This window comes from Lepisosteus oculatus, chromosome 20 (genome assembly GCF_040954835.1).
Source record: "Lepisosteus oculatus isolate fLepOcu1 chromosome 20, fLepOcu1.hap2, whole genome shotgun sequence".
NCBI classification, from domain to species: Eukaryota; Metazoa; Chordata; class Actinopteri; order Semionotiformes; family Lepisosteidae; genus Lepisosteus; species Lepisosteus oculatus.
Window position 1 is genome coordinate 13,437,638 of NC_090715.1, and position 23,230 is coordinate 13,460,867.

Genomic DNA, 23,230 nt, shown 5'->3' on the forward strand with positions numbered 1-23,230 from the left:
TCTCGGGCCCTGGGTTTAATTCCAGACCTGGGGTGTTCTCGTGTGGAGTTTGTGTGTTCAGCCCTCATTTGCGTCGGTTATCTCCCACAGTCCAGAGACATGCTGGTAAATAAATTGGCAGGATTGGGAGTACAGTATGTGCAGTTCTGTGTGTCTCCTGCCATGGAGTTCCGTGCCGTCCAGGGTGTAGCTTGCCTTGCGCCCCTTGCTTGTCAGCCTCACAACCCCTAATTGGAGAAAATAGAAGGAAGGACGTGAAAGGGTCTTATCTGGGTGAAGTGAGAGTTCGCCTGGTATGGCAGAGCAGTCCCAGTGCTGTATTCTAAAACATAAGTGTATGGATTTGAAAATAGGGTGGCAGGTAGTGAACATCTTGATAGTTTGATGATGAAAAGTGATATCTGTGAAAAGATCATCTGTGAAATCCACTCTAGCAGATACTGTACATGAACTCTGAAATTCAAATTAAAAAACGATGACTGTAAGTTTTAAAATGTAAGGCAAAAAAACTGGTGTTTCTAAGGATAAAGCTTATTTACAGTAGGTGTAAAGGCAGATTTATCATTTGTACACCTAGGAATTGTAGAGAAGTAATTATGAAGGCAAACAATGTGCTGGTTTACATATATTTACAAAAGCAGGCAATGGGATGCATGATGGTAAAGCTACCACAACTTTCTTGGTGACTTTTTTACTTTGAACATTCAGAGGGAATTGAAATGATTTAACCTTGTGCCATAGGGATAGCAGATGGTCTTATTTTTTCTTCTTTTTGCCCAAATCTTATTCCATCTGATATACTATAAATGTAAGAAAAGGATAACGAGGTGATGTTACAAAACTCCACTGCTGGAGCAAAAAAAAAAAAGTTCCCTTTTCCTGGCCTTTACTTTTCATACCCAAAAGGCGGCAGTATGAACACAGAAAAGAGGTGAAAAAAATCCTGCGAGAGACATAGTGTCTCTCTCCCACTCTCTCTTTCTCTCACTCCTTGTTACTATCTGGCAGGAGTTGGCTTGGTAATGATCAGCCCCTGTGAGACAGCTGTGACGCAGGGGCACAGAGGGGTGCACAGCGAAGCCGTTCCAGCGGGCAGTGGCGTTAGGGACACACCACTGCCCCTCTCAAGCCCTCTGCCTGCAGCTGTGAAAGGGACTGTGGCTGTCTGTTGTCTTTACAGGGCCCAGCTGCTGAGATCCCCCTCTCAGCAGAGACCAACACTTAAAGCATTTGTCATGATCGCCCCATTGCACAGCTGGAAATGAAATTGTTATCTTGCTCCCTTTACTCTGAGTCTTTTCTCGTGGTTTTTTTCCCATTGTTTCATAAAGGGGTGCACGAGGACTGCCCTGGGCTTTCTTTTGTTGTTATTCTTTTCTTTTTCGTCTCCATCCATACATATTTGGGTAATTGTACTTCTGTGTCTGGAACTGGACTAACGGGGCAGCATTTTCTGTCCGCTTGCTGATGCTGTCTGTGTGAATTAACAACATGATACACTTAGCACACATAGCTCTGATGATGGGAAAATATTTTCTACAAGAAGACAATTTGTTATGTCTTTCATCCGACTGCACTCCTGCCCACCCCTACCACTCCATGAGAACCCATTACTCATTGCTATTGTTTTATTGGCCAAAACACTCAAGTGTGTGTCAGCAATATGTGTCACGGTTCTTTGAGCTGTGAGGGCGGTGTCTCTTTATACTGCAACTAAACAAGTCTGTGGTGGAGACAACATCCCCTTCCCAGACATGGCTGGGTCATTGATGGGTTTAATAAATGAGCACAATTCCTATGCCTATACAGTTTTTTTAATTAAGTGTTCTCGGTCTGAGGATTTGAATTTGACCAAACAGAGCAAACTGTTATCACGGTTGATACAAGCCCTCCCTCTTTTTGATTTGTTTCACTGGGAAATTGCGAGGTGCCGAGTAGCTTGTAATATCAAAGGAGGGCAATTTGAGTATTGAGAAGCACCAAGGAAAAACAAAAGAAAACCCAGTTCGATTTTTCTCATTGTGGAGTTGGGAAATGCAACACATTGCATGTAAACCCAGCTGTAGGCATTTGCAGAGGTTTATGACATATTTATCTCTTGTCTGAGTTCAGTTTTTGACAACGTTCTAGAGACTTGGTTATTAACCTTAGCCTGTATCCTCTAAAATCCTGTGTGGTACCAGTTCCTACTTTAAAATTTGAGCAGGTTGTGCTGTAATTTCAACTAATATGGAAAGAATCCGTGCTCTGGAGAGATAATTTGTTTTGTGATAGTCCTTGAAAATAATCACATCATCACCGACAATTTGGGGTTTACAGTTTTGATGCTTGGGATGCAAAGCATCCAACAACAAATCATACAGTAGATTGCATTTCAGTGAAGGTAAGTTTCTGACAGCTAAATTTCCATTGCCACGTGGTAGCAATCAAATAAAACTCTGAGAGGTTATATTTCTTTACTCTTTTCCATTTCATAGGTTTATGACATGCCTTTACTATATAATATATACAGTATATGTTCTTAGCAAAACTGTTGCTAATTCCGCTTTTTTTATCCATTCTGCCTTTGTAATCTGGCAAAACTGAAAACATTATTATAGACCAAATAAGACAAAATGAAATAAGGAAGTGCACTATATGAGTCTTACTCAAAGGCTGTGACAGCCTCAATCTTACAGGCAGCATGGGCATAATGTTCACTGTGAGTGCCTTAAATCAAACCCCTTATTGAATCTGCCTGGTTTAAATAGGGAACTCTAGAGGACAGTTAAGAAGTTCGACTCAGGGCAAAGAAGGGCTGTTCTGTCATGTGCAGCATACCTGCCAGCCAGTCTTCTCACACCTGCTGTAACTGTGGTGACAGAGCTCTCACCTGAGTGAGAGTTATGTTTCTCTAGTCAAATAGGTGGCTCCCTTCTTTTGCCACTCATTGCCGGTTACTACCATTTCAGAGAGCTAAGCCTACTGTAAATACAGCAGTGATCTTGGCCTGTCATCTTCATTATATCCCCGACAAATATCAGAGATTCATTGTCATGCAGCTTTCCTGAATTTTAGATAATTGCCAGTGCTAAATACATGTACTTCCTATTGTTCTCTAATGGACCTCTAAAATTTAGTTTAAAACAAATCCCCCAAATAAAAATTTTGCATCTGTCCCAGAGTACATACACATCTCATGAAATTGAAACTTTCAAATTTTAAGTTTATATTTTGTTATCCCAAGGAAACGTAGTATTCAGACAATCATCAATCCTACCTTTGACTATTTAAAATGTGATTAAAATCATGTACTATATGCATTGAGTGAGCTATAGCTGTAAAAATGTTCAGTTTTTTTTTTAATGTGCATCTGTATAGGATTGCTGTATACTGAGGTTGTACTAATTGCACTACATTGCACCATGTCCTTTCAGTGAAAAACCTGGGTGGCCTTATTTTCCTGTGGTAGGTATGTTTACCCACATTACACTTAATGTGTCTCTGCATTCCCTGCGATTTTTGCAAACGTCTATTGAGCTTCGTAGAAGTAGGATGAACTGGGGGTCGTTTTGCAAAGAATAGTGAAATGAATAATTTAGGAATTTTATACTAAAAAATCAACAATGACATCTGATCCTGTTTCTAATTTCACTAGTTTGTTTTGCTCAGAGAAAATTTGTCTTCATTAAAAAAATTGTTTCCTGTTTAAATTGGCAGTGTCATTAAGTGAATGGTGTTTTATGGTCAGCCGCTGTTAGCTTCTTGTTTAAGGTAATATAAGGCAAATAAAGATTAACTGGCAGCAGACGTTACACGAGACGCTTTCAACCTATCAAAAATGGGATCTGATCTGAACCAAAAACACGCAGTTACCTTTTCTATGTGGAGAGATCCAGTTACCTGTACAGCCTTTTCATTCCAAGCACGGTGGTGCTCTTAAAGATATTTTGTGGTTCTATTAAAATTCCAAGTCAGCAATGTATAGCAAAGTTACAGACCAATAAAACAGAAGTCTTAAGAGTCCTGTAGCTGACTTACACATGAGCTTTTAAGCATGTTTGCACCGTATGCCTAAGTGCTGTTTTTATCTTAAATATATTCTTCAGTCCTGTATGAAATGTACATTCTTCCACGCTTTTGAATTAAAGTCTGTGTTTTGAGTGTCTAAAGCCATTAAAAGTTTAATAAAACAATGGAATAAACTAATTGACGACATATTAAGGGATAAACTCCTCTTCTAATTTTGGCAACAAAGGAAGCAAACAATAGATTTGTGAAAAGATGCAGGCTGACAAGGTCCAGCTGTTGGTTATTGAAAGTAGACTTAGATTGCGCATGGAAAAATAAAAAAAAATTAAAAAGTGCACTCTTCTACTTAACAGAAAAATTAAGAGAATGTGGTGACACGATACACACAGGCCGGTATAGAGAGAGTAGAAAATAACAGGATAGCAAAGAGCGTGATAGAGGTCAGAATGGTAGTAGTGGAAGTAAAAGGAATTTGGATAAAGTGAAGGTTTGCAGTGTCAGCCAAAGATAGCCTATAGACATGTCAAAACAGAACAATTGAAAAGTAGCTTGTTCCGTTTGGTCAGGGAAGGCCTTATAGCTACCCATACATGAGAACATAAGAATGGTTGTGAGCAAGTGGACACCATTCGCAACGTTTGTCTAATTTGGTTGCTAGCAGTTAATTGATCTGAGATCGTATCCAGCTGTTTCTTGGGAAAAGCCATGTTCCATGATGCACAGCTCTTTGTGTGAAGCTGTGTCTCCTGTTCTTGGTTTTAAATGCCCTTGCAGTAACACTCCTGAGTCTTCTACTCCTCTCTTCTCCCCATCTTCCCATTAGACGTCCAATATACGGTACTACAGAATGCTAGTGGGAACTTTGTACTTGTTTTTCAGCACTGTGTGTTCCCAAAGTTGGAGGTTTCTAAAAAAAAAGTGCTACTGTCTCCATTTGTTTTTTCTCAAATATAAAATTTGCTGCTTGAAACCTACAAAGTAGGGTGGATTTCTTTAAGTTTAGTTACTGAAAATGATCTCTTTCTGTAAAGTTACTGTAAGTCATATCCTCCAAACATTTTAAAACTATGTGTAACTTATTTTACAGCAATAAAAAGCAATGACCTTAGTAATACCATACTTTCTAGTGTTCCTTGTAGTGTGTTAAACTGTAGTGTGAAGTTGATAGAACTAGCATGTGTTTTATACAGGCAGCTCTTAATTGAGCGAAAAAGACAGAGTAACTCCCTTGTTGCAAAGGTGATTATGTACCTTGATAGAGGGAAATGAAGTGGTAACAGAAATGAAAAGGAAACAGATGTATTAAAGCAGTATGACCTGTTTTAAACAGTCTGGGTTTTGATGTCCAGCCAAAAACTCCTTTTAGCTTTCATTGGGCGAGGATGAAGCATCAAGGTATGTGAGCCCACAGGCTCAGAGTGATGCGATTTCTGTCTGTAGATTCTCTGAAACCGACCTTTGTTTTATATAAAGGTGTGAATTGGGACAGAGTTCTTTCTGTCATTGTCATGTCAAAGACAGCACATTTACTCGAAAGCAAAGCCTTTTCTCCTGCGGTCATATTCAGTCGTCTTCTAAAATTGAACCCCCCTGACGAGGCCTGTACTCACAGCTTTTGTAGTGAATCTCCAAAGGACGACTGTACAATTTACTGAAGTTTTGTTTGTGCAGAACAGCTGGGCTGTTCGATGTCTCGCACAAATGTGAGGGCTTAGCAATGACACGATCTGCCTGGTTTTCAAAGGAATTCCTTCAGTTAAACCAATGGAGAGCCTCTGGGCACTGCTGCCCCACTCTGTACTAACAGCTCTGTGTGGGTTTGTCTCCATGGCCATTAGTGGTACTGCTGCCAGAGTGGAACAAGACTGGAAATCCAGAAGCCTCGAATTCTGAGGACAACTTTAGTGAGGATCCCACTTTAGTCTAGAGTGAGAGCAACTAGGCACAGTCTCTGTAGGCTCCCTGGAGTTACTTGCCTTAAAGTTTCTTTTCTATAGTACAGTGTTGTTATATTGTACTGTACATGCTTTGTAAACAGAATTTTATTTGCGCAGTCATGTTAGGTTTATGGTTATTTAGTGGTAGAATGTTTTGTTAGCTATCTGTTCAATATCTAGGAAATCTTGTGTTATCTGCATGATATCTATATATGTGCATTACATCTGTGATCATTATTATGGTGAAGACTATTGCTAAATTGAGCTGGCATTGTGCTACAATAGGCTTGTGTAATTCCTTAATTAGCATGCTCTATATTCTTTCAGATTTTTTAACACTCTGCATTTGAATTTTTTACCAGCTGCCATCATTTGCTCTAGACTCTTAAAGCATTAACCTTGTGTTAGGTTTCTGGGATTTCTAGACTCGTCATACTGGGGAACCCTGTCTCTCAGATGCCTTCTCAAGAAAAAGAACAGGGGACTGTTCTTGAAAACCCCCACAAACATGGGCAGAACCCGCAGAAACCACCCAGGCCTGAAGCCTGAATCAAACCCAGAGTCCTGGAGTTGTGAGGGATTTTCATTAAGGGCTTGGCTACTGTACCACCTAGATACACACTGCTTATACTTAATATGGTACTGTAAGTACATGTTCTGTTCTGAATTCATCACAGATACCCTGCGCATTACTGAAAAGTACACGATACATAAAAAAAAACAACTCAAACTTGCTAAAGAAAGAAGGTAAAAACTACATTTGTATCAATTCGTAGATTCCTGTGTTTCTTCCAGTTTAGGCATATTGAAGCTATGGACAGGTGGTACTGTATATCATGCTTTCAAATGAATATTGTTTCAATTTGTTCTTTTCTCATTTCAATCCACAGAGACCTCCAATCTTATTTCTGCCCAGACCCATGTCTGCTTTGTCTCTGTTATCTCATGCGGTCCCCATCATAGTTAAGGTTGAGGAGAGCCCATAGCCCATTGAAATACCTTCAGATTACAGTTTCCCAGAAGGTACAGCTATTAGAGATCTGGATAGTGGATTTCTCTGGAGTGAAAGCAGAGCACAGAGGAGGAAATTGGCTTCAAAACCTGATTGCACTTTCTCTCCAATGTGGAGTCTAGACACGCCTCGTTCAGCCCTGAACTCCTGAACTTTTTCCCAGCTTCCTCTGCGCTTCAGGAACTAGCAGGCTGAGTGACAGACTGGCATTGTGAGGGCAAAATCAAGCCCTGCTCGAGACACTGCTGTTCAATTCACTGTGTCCCTAGGCCATTCAGAAACTGAGGGGGGATGAGTTGCCCACTGCAGGTCAGAACTATGAGTCACTCTGCTAAGATGTGGTTTTACTTAAGCTTGTTTCCTGCACTTAATTCATAAAGCATATCTGCAAGTCAGCTGCAGCCAGATGGTTAATATTGAAAACAGAAGTTTACTTTTTGTTTGTCTAAACACCAGATCAGTGGGTCAGAATTCTGGTATTGTGCCTAATTTTATACACACACACATACAAACAAGCGCACGCAGCTGTGTGCAGGTTATCTTCAAGAGGAGTTTTGCATTGACACTAATGAAGTGCTGATCTACTGTTCCCTGCTCCACGGGGCTTTGGTACTGGCATTTGGAAAGCTAAATACAGATCTCTAAATTACAGTTTTTCTTTCGGATTTCAGAGCTTCAAAGCAACTTGGGCCTTTGGAGTGCAGAACTGTTTTGTAGAGTTGCAGCCCTGTGAGACGAGTTTTAAAGCTTAATGCTAATCCTTTGTGGACGGTGAATCAGACCTAAGTTCTAGATAGTTATGTCCACACTGCTGCCTTTACAGTATCCCAAAAGAGCCCATCAGTGGCACTAAAACAATGCAAAATGATGTTTCCAAAGGCAAAGACAACACTGTGCCCAAAGGAAACAAGAAGACATTCAGTTACATTGAGGGTACACAGACATTCTTCATAAACAGGGAAGTGCAGTCCTGGCATTTGATGTGCATTGAAATACTTCTGTCATGTGTTTCATTTACCGTTTGACAACGTTTAAGGTATTTAAACTAGTTTTGCGTTTTTAACCAAGTAGGTATTGAATCTACTCAGTGAGCTAGAAATGGCCTCTGCAACCACGTGTAGCACTTTTGTAGCACATGTCTCTTGGTAGTCATGGTTTTCAGTGCAGTCAGATAATGGCTTTGTTTGGTTAAAAGTTTGATTGTGACATGAAGGTCTGAATATTTTTTTTCCCCCCATTGGCTCTGGTGTGAGTTTTTTCAGTTTGCATGGATTTCCCATGGCTCCTATATCATAAAGGCTGTGTTACACACTTCCTCGCTGGGAACATCGTAATACTCGAGGAAAACTCTGGTTTCGCCTCTAGTTACAAGACAAAGACCCGTAAACAGCAGGAGGCAGAGATGCATTACAACTTCATGAGAATGCCGCTGTTGCGAGAGCGAACGTCTTGTTTACAGTAGCTCTGCAAGCTCCCGCCTCCCTTGTTCAGCCGTGTATAATTCATCTATAATGTTCAGGAATGGTAGCCAACCGTAATTAAGTGGCTTCACCACAACAAAACTCTTGCTCTGGTGAAATCATGCCTGCAACTAATTTTTTTCATTAGGAGAGGAATCTCAACCGCAGAACAGATGAGACCATAAAGCTTTTTAGCTGCAGGATAAATAAAACTCAGTATCCCCCCCACATGCTACCACAAGTGTCTGGCTAGCTTTTGCAATAACCCCACCCTTGACCCCCCAAAATCCAAATGCAGGAAGGCTCTATCAGTATTGTTGCTTTGCTGATAAAAAGCCAGCAGTCTATCTCAGTTTTCTGGGTAACGGCTGCATAGCCATGCCGTTGCTTGTAGACAAATAAGCACCTCTAGGCAGATGAATCAGCAGGGCTTAGACAGGACATCACAAGAACAAGTCAATGGAAAAGACATGTCAGCTGGGCTTTGTTGGGAGACTCTGATCTTTGACATTTAGCTGATTAAAAGCTCACAGGCTCAAGGCGTTGGCCCTGGGCCGGAACAAAGCATTTGAACTTGTTGCACAGATGCAAGTATGGCAGGGACTGAGAGAGAACGGTCTCGAGTCAGAGTTAATCAAACCTCTTTATTTTTTCATTCTGCACTGAGGTGAGAGCAGGTTGACGGTGATGAGTGCTGAAACAATGTGATATGGTTTATGTCCCGGTTTGAAAACATACTGAAAACACCATGCAGTGCTTAGTGGCGAGGAGAAAACATGCAATCCTTTGTACATGATGGGAGAAAATAAACAGTATCACGAACTGATGTATTGTTTATCTAGTATTGCAATGTATAAAATACAGTGGAAGCTGATAACGTTTTGACAAATATTGAAAGCGTTATCTTGGCTTCTTTCAGACTGGGTGCATGCATTCATTATGGCTTATGGTTATGGAATGCCTGTAATATATCTGTGCAGTGATAAACATGGGATTCCAGAAACAAAGTTTCATTACCCAATTATGTGCTTTTTTAAGAAAAGTGCTATTAATTTGTGGTGAAGCTGTAAAAATTCCTAGACCATACTTATTCTTAAGTTCATTAAACTTTTCAAGTCTACCATGTTCAAGTGAAAGATCATTATGTTCTTTTTGTTTATTCAGCTTGGTAAAAAATATGTTGCCAGTTTCCTTGAGGAATTCTTCAAGTTTATACCCAGAGATATCTGCTTTTAATTGCCCCTCTGTGTACTTCACTGAAGCATTGTAGGCATTAGTTGCTGAAAGAGAGCAGGGTAAAGCCACTATTGAAAATCAGCAATAAGCAGTAATCAGCCAGTTGTAATGTGAAGAGTAACTCCAAAAAACAGGGCCTTCAAGTGACCACCAATCTTACCAGCCTCTCAGAAAAATACTTAATACATTTCCTCCAATGTCTAACACTGAGGAAGGCTAGCTGAAGAAATGCTCCATCGTTAGTCTTAATGGCCATTTACAAGTAGCTGTTTGGAACAGTTAAGAGGCAACATTTGGGGTCTTAGCCACAGGATGCTCTCAGTCAGAGGCCGCAAAGCATACACTGTAGCATGTCAAGAAATTAACAGCTCAAGGAGTGGGTCAGAGGTGCCCCATTCTCACCTAGTAATAAATAAAATAGCGATTCTCATCTGGGTGGATGTCAAATGTTTTTTTTTTATAAAATTACTTTATTATTCAGAACGAGTGTTTGTGTAGTTAAAAAAAAGTTTGTCAAGAATCAATCCAGGTGCCGTGTTCTACCTAAAAGGAAACATTGGATATTATTCTGCTTCTGGCAAGGAGCTGTAGGTGAAACAGGGGTGGAGTTTCTCGTTGCTGACAATAGGGAAGGATAATAAATGGGGAATTGGGATCGATCAGTTCCAGTATAGTTTGAACTAGTCTTGTCAGTTATACGGCCCTGTCTTCAGAGATGTAAAGCTTTAGAGAGTTCAAAATTTTTGCAATTCTAAAATAAACTGGATCTGATAATAAACATGTCGACATCTGGGTCCTGGTGGAGATGTAGGTGCTGTATCTGTCAAAGAGTGTAGCCAAAGATTTTTCAGTTTAATTGGAAACAGCGGTCTGAGATTAGTTTATGCCACTTGACTCTTCGGTTGATTTAAGCAGTGACGGGATTGATGAGTTACTAACTTGTTTTATTTAAAGAAGACGCAGAGGAAAATGTTTGCCAAAAGAGGACTGAAATCACACCAAATGTGCAAACCTTTGAATGAAAGGCATTCATCAGCAATATAAAATTCAAATCTAACTTTTGAAATGATGTTATTTATTATGTTTAATAAAATGTTTAATTCAGTTTAGTCATAATTATATGTATTCAACATTTATTGAGTACCAATTCTACTTCATACATCAAAGCTCCATTATCTATAATTCACCTGGAACCTGCTAATACAACTTGCTAGAGTAATACTACACCATTTAATAAACTTAAAAACAATAAATAACTGTTTACAATTTTATACAACTGATAAAAAAGAATACATTAATCAGTGTTGAGCTAAATTAATAAGTGAGAAATGGTCAGTGTCAATGTCAATGTCATTTTGTTTTGGTCTGCAGTTCCAGAAACCAGCCAGGACAGTTGCTTTGCAGTTTATGGTTTCAAATGCAAGTTCCAGGTTTAATTTTTAGATACTGACAGTTCGGTTAATTCTGTTCCCTTCTTGTTTATTGCACATTCCTCATTCTGAACTGGCCTTGGCTTCTTCAGAATAGTGTTCTTGGAGGTCTTGAACATGACATAAGATAGGTTTATTCCATGAAAGAAAACCCAACGTTTAGGCTGTGCAGCCTTCTTGGTTAAAATAATATTAGTCTCTCTGGTAGTGCTGCAGACATATTTTTAGAACTGTTGCCTTAAAAATGAAAAAAGTGTTAAATCTTCAGCCGGTAACAGTGAAAGTTTAGTGCGATTTAAAAACAAAAAGCTGTAATATGCTGTACTTGGGCATTCAGATCTATTCACAATACCAATGAGATTTTTAGGCCCTGTTGCACATTCTCCATTGAATAAATCATTTTTAAGCCTTTTTCCTCATCATTTAAAAACAGCATATTCAAGCTTGAAAGGGGGTGAGTCTTTCAAGAGCCTCTGTGGGTTTTACTAATTTTTTTTTTGTTTAAGTACTGAGTTTATTTTTATTTTTCATTTGAACAGAATTTAGGACAGCAGAAAATGTTTTATGTTTATGCCTTGTATTCAGCTTTTTCTCCATGAATCAGTAAAAAAAAATCTGTATGTGTTGCTTTAAGCTTGTTCTTTAGACCACTAAAAAAATCAACATTTTCTAAAAGTGCTTATGCAGCATGTTTAAACTTTTGTGAATAAATGTATGTAAGTATGATTACCTTTTTTGTTTAATCCTAATGTGCTTTTTAATCAAAACTATGATCTACTTTAGGCAGTAGTGTCATATTTATTTGAGAAGTTTTTGTTTTTCATCAGGAAATCACTTAGTGTTCAGCAATATGCTTTCTATTAACGAAACAGTTTATATAGTTTTGATTTCCCTTTTATGTTCTTCACATTGCATATCTTTGTGCTTTTTTGAGATTGTTATGGACTCACTAATTAACCATTCAAGCAAAAAGTTTGAAATACTTGGATATAAGGGAAATGTGGCTGGAAAGTAACACAACTCTTCAATACATCTTTGACAGACTTTCTGAGAGTATAACAACATTAATTTACCTCGCCTTCTGGTAGTCGGCCCACAAAGTCTTTTCAGAAGTTATTTATGCCAGAATTACTAGTTGCCATAGCAAAAGACAAATTTAAGCACAAACAACAACAGAAGAACACATGCAGGAGCTAAAATAGTGCAGTACAAAATGAATAAATAGGAAACTCTTGTGAGTAAGAGAGTATCTGAGCTTGTCTTCTTGCTATTATGTCTGAAGCAGACAGCGTTTGTTCTCTTTGTTGTCATTATTCCTTTAGGAATGTCAGCTCTTGAAATAATCCCTACTGTTAGCTCAGGGTTCGAGTCTGACTTGGGTGCCTGTCTGTGTTGGTTTGTGTGTGCTTAACCCACATCTTCTTGTTTGGGTTCTCCAGTCGACTGCTCTGTAAAGCAAGCAGACTAGGTTCAGAGGACTAGTCTTAACTGTCCCTTTCCTACGGTGCCAGGGTGTTATTCCCAGTATGACCATCACTGTTCATGTGAGTGAAACAGAACTAAATGAACGTGAAGTGCTGAGTGACATCCACTGATCTGTAGCCATTCTGTGTAATAACGTGGCTTAGAATAATCTTGCAAAGAAAATAATAATAATAATAATAATAAGAAGAAGAAGAAGAAGAAAATAATCAGTCTGACTACCGTTGGATCAGGACAGCATAGTAAAAATGTTAGGGTCCTCATACTGTGTCTCAGTTCAGTGTGACCTACAGACTGTTAAAGACTGTGTAACTGGTGATAAACCAGTAAGGTATGAGTGGCTGTGTTAGCTAGGGCAGTGAAACACCTTATTTTGAAAAGTGCCCTCACTGTTGGCAAAACGTCTGAAAGTACCCTTATTGTCCATAACACAAAATGTAGGTACTTTAGCATCCATTGCTCATTTTGTTCCCTAGATTATTGGGCTCATTATAATTTATAGAATCATTTGTCAACTTGGAAATTTCTCTGGATCATGGAGTTTGAGATGTACTGCTTTTTTCATCCTGTGATTTTTCTGGCTTTTTGTGGTGTTTCTCCCGCCGGTGAAGTACTGCAGCTAATGTTTACAGGCCTTACATTTTCCACTTTTTCGTGGAAAAAATCAACTAGAGAGTGACGGGCCTCCAGGGTTGTTAACGTGTGTTTGGTGGTGACCGGTGCGCCTGCAGTAATGCGCTCTCGTGCTTGGCTGATTGATAGGACCTGTGTTCTGAAGGGAGTGCGCTGCAGAGTGGTGGTACGTTGAAGTGAAATTAAAATCATCTGTGAGTTGTAAAGACAGCAAGATGCTCAAAAAGGGCTTGAGCTAACTTGATATGTGTCTTGACCTTGGCTGTCTGTTTAGTAAACAAGTCCAGAGTTTAAGCATTAATCCCTCAAATCTCAAAATTTCTTCCCGATCTGGCCAGCTAATAGGAGTGACCAATGTAGCTGCCATTTTATTTGTCATATTTTGTCAGCTAAACTGAAGTTCTGTGCCTACGCAGGACATGAATCAATGATAAATAGCATTTGCCACTATCCAAAATACTTGTATTCTTTATGATCCTTGGATCCTTGAGTACAGTTAAGATATATATTTTCTGGTTATGGTTAAGAGACAAAATGCATCAGTCAGGAGGCTTTACTTGTCTCTTATCTTTTCTGCCTTTCCTGCCTGTCTAGTTTAATGGTTTTGAAGTTCTAGATGTCCTTATATGTTCTCCTGATGTGCCCTTTTGTATGCATAACGCAAAAGCAATAAATGAAAGGAAACACAATAATGCCAGGATACTGTTGAAGGAAATCACGTCAATTAGATACTGTTTCTTACCAAGGGCGGTTGAGACAGATAATACATCTTCAACCCTGTAAGTCCATCCTGAGCTTGATGTTTTCCAAGCCAAATCTGTATCGAGTAATTTAACAGTGCTCATGTTCCAATTTGGAATGTAAAAAAAAATGAAATAATGTGAAAGGCTTGTTTGATATTTTTACATTTTATTTTGTCTATAAAGCGAAATTAGCTGAAAGCCAAAACAAACAAAGAGCAATTTATTCTTTTAACCTTGTGTTCCAGCAAAGTATTTTCACACACTTAAAAAAATACCTCCTCTTTACTATATTCCCATGAATTACAAAAAGAAAAGGCTGATCACTTCTGAAATGCTGGCATTGGGTTAGATTTTGGTTTGTTTTTTGTTTCACTTCACTTTAAAAGGCACATCATAGTGTAGAAAATATTGGAACTCTTTAAGATACATCGCTGTGGGATGAATCTGTAGGAACTGATGCATTAGTGTTAGTTTTGCTTTAAAAATGACAAGCTGTCCTTAAGCAAGATTTCAGATATTATAATTATTTATAATTACATTACTTAATTCAGCTTAATTGCCTACATGGAAGGAGGATATGCTTCTCAAGTCTTTTTTGCATGCTAGGAGGTCAATCAAAAGAGAACAAAAACAAGAAGGGAAGCACAAGAAGGGAAGACTAAGACCAGAACAGCGATATCGCATTTTTCTTTTTTTCCCAGTTCTACAGCTTCTAAAAAGGTTTCTTGGAGCTTGAGCGAGGGGATGCATCATCCGAGGGAAGTGATTCGATGTGACAACGTAATGCTTTCTTTGTAGGTTAAAAGGCAGGATCACTGCTACTGTAGTACACTGAACACAGTTGAGGTGAGAGGCCACCTCAGAATCAGATCTTGAGGAAAACATGGAAAATGACTCTCTGAACAGGAAGAACCACAGAGAATACGCCGTAAAGCATGTTAGGTTGTGTCCAATACTTAATGATGATCCATGCAAGGAGGCACCTGTGTGGCACAGAACAGGGGGTTTCTCCTTTATGACATACCTTTCTTCTGCCTCCATTTCTCTGCTGGAGTCAGCCCCTTCAGCTACTATATGTTTGCCACCTGTGTTTCCCTCCACCTGTCACAGGCTGGATTTATTGTGCAACTCAGTCTGCACCCCATGCTGTACGCTCACCGTATATCACTTGCAAAGGAATGTAATATTATTTCTCCTCAATACTTTTGATTTATGAATGTGGCTTTGATTGGGTTTATTTTTTTCAATCCTGTGCTAAACTTAGACTTGCATTCCTCCTTTCATCTCTTTGCTCCGTCAGGTCCCACTGAGACATTTAACTCGCCGGTGGAGCACTAGAGGAGTAGCCTTTGAATTACGTAATCATAGACCATTACCTAGCCTGTAGAAATGTGTTGAATCGCTTTGATACAGAACTTGATGCAGTATTCCTAATCTATGACAAACACATACTGTATCCTTTCCAAGGATCTTCCTCACAGTCTCTATGAGCAATTAAACTTATTGAAGTCATATATTTCAGTGTCTTCCATTCTTTTCCAGTGGGGGTACTGTCTCTATTTTGTACGTTATTTTTTTCAATCCTGTGCTAAACTTAGACTTGCATTCCTCCTTTCATCTCTTTGCTCCGTCAGGTCCCACTGAGACATTTAACTCGCCGGTGGAGCACTAGAGGAGTAGCCTTTGAATTATGTAATCATAGACCATTACCTAGCCTATAGAAATGTGTTGAATCGCTTTGATACAGAACTTGATGCAGTATTCCTAATCTATGACAAACACATACTGTATCCTTTCCAAGGATCTTCCTCACAGTCTCTATGAGCAATTAAACTTATTGAAGTCATATATTTCAGTGTCTTCCATTCTTTTCCAGTGGGGGTACTGTCTCTATTTTGTACGTTATTTTACAAAAATGTAACATTTTTCATTGTTTTTTGCTCTTGTCACTCTGGGTCGATGTTATCAAAGTTTCATTGCTCTGTATCCTTTCTTTGGGGAAAACATGCAGTCTTGATTCTCAGAATGGTTTCAAGCAACATTTGTTGATGTGCGTTTGGAAGTATGCTCACCTGTCTCAGTGCTGATTGCTAGCATTTTATGAGAAGTTGACCAAAACCAGTGATGACCCAGGCCTGTGAGTAATTGGGAAAACCTGCTTTGCCAAGTAAGTCAGGGCCCTTAGTCTATAATAAAATCCTGAACTCTTAATGACTTTAATTTCAACTGAAATGCATCCAAACGTATTCAGACAATTGCTAATGTTTATAATAGCCTTGACAGAAGCAAGGAGGAGGGGGACATTGGCTGCATTTTAAGACCCAAAGATTTCCATTTTCCTAGGCAGCTGTTAAGAAGATGTTTGTAGGCTCTAGAAAAAAATGCCGTGTTCTATTTCTGTTTATGATTCACCTTCAGCCACTCCCTCTTGTTAACAGCTGTGTGTGTTTGCCGCTTGCCTTAATCTTTCCTATACCCTATGTGTTGTTCTTTGCCAAATCTGTCCTTTTGAAGAAACCCAGCACTTTTATTTCTTGTGGTATCAGGACAGGGAGAATCAGCAGTAAAATGCACTCTTCATCATCTTGATTTTTACATTCCTTTGGATGTGTGACTGACACTAATGAATTATTTTGCATTGTATTATTTCTTTAGAATTAGAGAATCCTATTCAATTTGTGATATATTAGATGATGATGGCAAAATATAACACTGCCTTTTGTTTTTATCCTGCCAAGCGACTGATTTAGAGAATAGAGTTTTAGAAAGCATACATAGTAATTATGTTCCCTCTGCTTTGGCAAGTAGTCTATACCATGCCAAATATGTTCTTAATAAATGCACCTTTTGTCCAAAATGCACTTAAACAATGTGTTTGATGCGAATACAGGATGATGCAAAGAGGTGACCCTGTTTGAGTTGCATGAAGTCCAAATATTTTCAGGCTCCATCCCAAATCTCTGATTAAACGTCAAGTCTCCTGGGTCAAACAAGCCGTGAGAAAGATGCTCACCTTCTCCCTCCCTCTCCAGAATGTGAGCACCATCTAGCCATTTCCCCACCACTTTAAGCTTACAAATAAAACTTTGATTTGGTTGGGCTCAAGTCCTAGAAGGACATTTAACATTCAGGAGTCTCGAACTCTCGATCTAACACGCAGTATGTCCCATATGTCAAACATTTATGAAACAGGTAAATATTTCATTTCCTACTGCTTTGGTATTAAATACAATTTATTAATAATAGATTAAATGGAGGGTGACATTTTAGAATTATTTTAATATCTCAGAAGAGAAACAGCAAGTGCGCTCAGAATTGAACTTTAATCCATCCGTGCCATAATTTTGCTTTTACAGACAATTTGATACTGTTGTTTTTCAGTGGCTACCAAAGGCCTGTTTCTAAAATGAAATGGTTCACTACTTTTCATTCTTTTTTCTCCGCCATATGGTTATTACACCTAACAGTGGAATACAAGGTAGCGAATTGTTTGTGAATCTGGCAACTTGTTCAAAAGACATCCATTGGTTTCAGGGGAAGGACAGCCCTGTGTGCAGTGAGAGTAGAATAACAGGAGGAAGTGTGCTAACACTTTCCCACACTTCACCATACTGTGAAACTGAAAGGAGAAATCAAACCAGACCCCACTTTTATTTGTTTAAAATCTGCGACAAGGGAGGAACGCAGCGAGCGTCATGTGCACTTTTGCTAGCCAAGCGGCAAAAAAAAAGAAAGAAAAAAATTGCTCATGTCAGAAAGATCGTGGAAGAATCATAAATTAGACGATGCGTGGATGTTTGCAGAAAAGAGATTTGGATCCCATTCAAAGTAAGTGTGTTGAAGACAGACAATGACTGCTCGGCAGGAGGGAGCTTTTAAACCCCAGGTGTCTTGTTTTGTTTGCGTGAACGTTTTGTTTTTGATAGAGGTGCTTCTTCTTGTTGATCACCCACTCCATCTCTGTCCACACAGTTTGCTTCTCACAGTCGAGCAAGGTCTACTGCGGGAGGCTGCTGCACTCAGCACACATCCTTTGCTTTCCACCATGGATTCTTAGTGAGATATTGAACTGCTCACTTCAGGGGATAAAACTACGATTTTCCCAGGCTCAGTTGGGTTCTTTCTCTTTAGGAGACTATCAGGGAAAAATATTAGGTGAAACGCAGGTGACTGACTATAACCTACTTTTTTCACCCTCTTTCATCTTGAAAGAAACTTCTGTTTGTATTTGTGATACTTTTCTGGCTTTTGTCCACCTAAAGCCTCTTGGAGAATGTCCACACACCTATCCACAATCCTAATCCAAAATTTAACTGAATCCTTAATCCTACTGTAATTCAAAACCTGAGATCCTAACTGAAGCCCCAGCCCAAACCCCAGAACGTCATACAGATCATAATAAAGGGGTTCAAAAGATCAGATTTAACTCCAAGAGATTGCCTTGTTTATCCAGGTTCCATGACTTGTACCTCCCATACTTAAATCAAGGCTTTTAACCAAAACGTCTTGATAGTTGATTTTCTGAATTCTCATTGTTTGTGTTTTGCTTTTGTTTTTTAAATTAATGTGTAAGGGGATGGGTGTTTTTTTATTCATGAAGGAGAATTAGTTGGATAACTGTAAAACTGTCAAAGACATTAAGTATGGTCTCCTTTGTAGATTACCTTCATAGAATAATATGTTAAAGAATGAAACTTATTTTATGTAGAACAGACCTCACAGAATTTTTATGTAACTCTTGAGTTGAGTTGATTTTTTGTGAATAACTGCTGTTTCAAATTCATGTTTCAAAGTGTTTTCCACCACTCAAGAAATTGAAACCAGAGGCAATCTAGCAATTTGTTACCAGATTTGTAATGTGTTAAAAGCAGTGCAAGATTATTTTTTCATTAAACATTGCTTGGATGAACATAAAGCCAAAGTGCCTGAGAAAAGCAAATCACAGTTTTTCAAGTGGATTGAAATGAAGTCTGTGCTGAATTTGGAGTTATCTTCTTAAATCTTAAAATAATAACTATAGTGTGACCTCCCACTATTTATTATCTGTCTTGGAATGTGAAGCACAAATTGTTCTACAACTTGAAGCACAGGATGCTTCCGGAAAACTTTGCATGTTTTAAAAACTTAAGTATTATTTTCACATCATTATCTGCCAACTAAAGCCCAGACATAGACTAATCATTGAAATTCAGAACCCACTTTTCTTCAGAAGCTTCAAACATAGTAGCAGTACCCATACTGTCATAACTCTCTCCTGGAGTCTCCTTCATGTCAGCCCTTAGAGGTCGTGGTGTTGGAGGAGGAAGTTCGAGAATCACTTCTGTTATAATAACTTCATTTTTCCGCCATATACAGTATCTGTATCTGAATCGGTTCTATTGAATTCCAAACAAGGGATCTGCAGATTAAAAAGAAATAGCAAGGCAGGCAAAGGAGAAGGAGGAGATACCACAAACGAATAAGGTCATGGGAGTTTCCTGCTGTTCGGCTTAAGGATCTAAGTTGAGGTGTGTGAAGTGCAGAAGAATCTGGTATTGAGGTGCAAGAAGGACATTGTGGGCATTGCACAGCAGGGCTGAGTGTAAATCGGAGAGTTCAGAATAACAGCAAAATCATAGTGGTGCCCTGTTCAGCTATTGCAGATAACCCAATAATAATGTGTTGCCTGAAGTGATGTTTCATTCCCAGCAAGCTGAATGCACATCCCCAATGTCTATTAGTAACTGGAAACTGTGTTTTTTCTCATTTTCCTGTTTGTCCAGACACTCACTGTTTGGAAGTCCTGTAGGCCACTCTTGTCAGCATAGCACAGTGTGCAGCAGGACTGCTTCTTGAGAGGCTGACATTTTTCCCTTGTCTGCCCTGGGGACCCTATCCATTATTGCTCTGGGGGGTGCCGACAGTGCCAACGTGAGGTACTTGGCCTGATGAAAAGCTGCCATAACAAAGCTGGATGATGGAGACTGGGAAGGTCCCACTGCATCTCTCACTTTGAAGAAAACTCCTAGAAGTACATTTTTAAAAGGCATGTGCAAGTTTCTTATTCATGCAAGAGAGCCATAAATTCTCATTTCTTATTAGCTTCCTCGATTGCCCTTTGCCAGTGGCTTCAAGTTCCCACTGTTTTATTATGTGGAGGGAAAGCCAATGCTAACAGCAGTTCATGGTCCTGAGCCATTTGTGCATTCCTAGTCAAAGGCCATTGCAGCAGCTACTTTTTTTTTTTAAAAAAGTTTGATTTGCCCTCACTAACCCAGATACAATTCCATTTACAGGTATATTATTTTTTTATGAGGTGGTTTTGTTATGCGGTCCTTGCTAACAAGTATGAACAACTGCTAGTGTTTGTTTACACTTACAATTGAAACCCTGTATGTGATATGCACTAATAGATGTAACTCCAGAGACGTTTAATAAGCTTTTGAGCTTTCACTGAAGTGAAAACCTTCTAATTAGAACTACGTACTATACATCCAAATGTCCTGAGTTAATTGCAGGAGATATGTATGGGTGTCTAGGCTCTGAGTTAATCTGAGGAAGAAGGGGATGAAGGACATCTGTCACAATGTTCCTACTCTGTCTGCCCTGTGTTCCTCAGTGAAACAGACCACATCTGTTTATATTTCTGAATCAGAAGGAAAAATAAATCATCTGCTGTCTTCTGATTACTTTGTCCTTGGGAATCTTTTTTGTCTTGTTCCTGCAAAATAAATGTTTATTGAATATCATGGTACAACAGGGGTCATATGTTTTACTTTGTATGATCCCGTATAGCCGCTGAGCACTGTTCCATTTTCTAGAACAATAGTCTGTATTGTATTGGGACTGGGCTTGGCCTGCTTGCTTCAAAACACTGCGAAGCAAAACATCATAAAGGCCAGCCTGTATAAAGCAAGTGACACCACAAGTAGGCACTGTGGATTCAAATACCGGACAGCTTTGCAGATTTTTGGTTGGTTAGTGAACGTTGCCAACAACAGCACATCATTCACCACTTCCAAAGAAAAGTTGAAAGCTGATAGGAAATATATAGAGATCTACAGCTATGAGTTAAGGTCATCTGAACCGATGATATTTTTAGTAATTTCAATTATTTTACATATTCTTTACACTGCCAGAACTGTACATTCTACTGTTCTGAAAACGTCTGACGTTTTTATTGTTCTGCTCTTTGAATTAATTGTTTTTGCATATTTGCACAGAATTGCAATTTTAATGTGACCTTCGGCTGAAATTTTAGCCATTTTTAACAGCTAACCTTGATAGATTTGTATTTTTCAATACAAGAAGTGTTTTTTTCCAGCTTTGTGGATGTGCAGAAGGGAACAAGTGTAGTTAACGATGTGAAACATCTGACAATGAGTCAATTAGATCTAACAGGTACTGTAGATGTGATGGATTAGCTATTGCAATACTTTACACTGGTTACTAAACTACAGTTTATCTTAAATTGTTGTTGTTTTAAAAAATGGTGATCAATGTGAATTAAAAACTGTGACAAGACAAGGTTGCTCTCCCTAACTAGGCTGTTTTAATTACACTCAAGGTTATTAAAATAGCAAGACACACTAGTGGAAACACTGGTAATTTGAGTAAAATGTTGATATTAGCAACATACCTTTATTGTGACTCCTGGTCCTGTCTGTGATGTCTAAGGCCTTTGCACAGGAGTGGAACTGTCTTTGTTTTTCATGATCTACGTATTTTGACACAAGGAACAATTTAAAGATGTTCATTTTTTCCTTAAGGGTTATTTATTTTTAAAATTGGTGACCGTGGCGTTCAAAGGAGTGCAGAATAGCGAGCAACAAGTTTTTCAGTGAAAATGCAGATAAAACCCGAGACGGAGGGATGACGTGGGCAGGGAATTTAGTCATGGAGGATAATTATATCTATTTTTTTTAAGTAAGGACAAGTACAGAACAAGCATAAAGGAGAAGCGGTAGCTGTGCGTCTTTACTCATTCCACCAAAATGTGTCGTATATCAGCTTTTAAATACACCATGGTGGCCAGTCAACATGTCCATTTCAATAAACACCATGATCTGTAAGTGCCTCCCTCCCGTTAGCTTCACAACCATTTGCAAGGCATCGGAGCAGTCGATCTCTGAAGATTTATGTTGTTTAAAATGAGTTGTGTTTCCATAAACCCTTTGGTATTTTTTTTGTTCCACATTTCATACCGTGATGTATTGATAGCGTAAATCTGTTACCCAAGGGGTGAGTGAAATGTCTCAGACATAGTGTGCCATGACCTCTCGCAGAGTTTTTTCAAATGGCTTCAGGCTTCTGAAAGTCAACATTAAACTCTGTGTGACCTTCCCCTAGCTGTGCCTTTCCTACTTGGCTGTTCCTTTGAAGTTTTTACAGTATTTTGGCACTCTGAGCCCAAACAGGACTGCATCAGTAATGCGTCTCCCAGTCCTCTTTGGTCTGGTAAAGGTTGTATTTAAAGCAAGCAGAGGAATCGGCTGCAAGTCAGAGAGTGGCAGGATTGGTGAGAGTCAGAATGTGTCATTTACAGCACATAGACTTCAAACACTGTTAGAAATATTTGGCTTATGTATGATGAGGTGTCAAGTGTGCTTAATGTACAAAAGTAAACACGGTTTGTACCTTTATCGCTTCCTTCCTCTCTATATAGGACCATATATCTTTATGTGTTCCAGTTTTCCATAGTTCACAAGACAGGTAGTGATACCCCTTGGCAGTGAGTAGTTTTTAGAACTGCAGTATGAGTGTCTTCCAATCCTGTTAATTACTATTGTTATTTTTGAAGGTTTAAATATTGTTTTTTTTTTCTTAAATGATCTAAACAAAATGCTTAATTCTGCTTCAGCGTGCTGACTTAAAATTAGAATAGTACAAAAGCGGAAAGAAAATGACCTTTTTTGAAATGTGAGGCATTAAGATAATGGTGCTGTCAAATTTGTTTCTTTAACAATGATACATTCAACAGAGTCCGTGGTCAGGATTCCAGTCCATTTATGCTGTTCAGATTTCTAAAGCCTATTTCCAGGATACAGTGCAATCATCTTTTCACACTGCTAAAAAGCAGGAGGAGAAAGATTTTTCACATTACTGTACCTAGATTTAGCTTTGAGTACTACACTTCCAATATATTTCTTTACATTTCTTGCAAGGGAGGGGTAGCTGAACAAGACTGATGGAAGTAAGATCCATACAAAATTTTACAAACCAAGGGAGGCTGTTCGACCCATACTGCCGGTCTGACTCCGAATAGCTTTTCAAACCAAGTAGCTTTGTCAAGGCGTTTTCCAGAGTA

At 39.0% G+C, this 23,230-nt stretch overlaps 1 protein-coding gene across 1 annotated transcript in view; it reads left to right on the forward strand.

The window, feature by feature from the left end:
* The window catches only part of banp (BTG3 associated nuclear protein), a 126,839-nt gene that overhangs the window by 69,417 nt on the left and 34,192 nt on the right, over positions 1-23,230 (forward strand). The gene's annotated exons all lie outside the window — the stretch shown is intronic.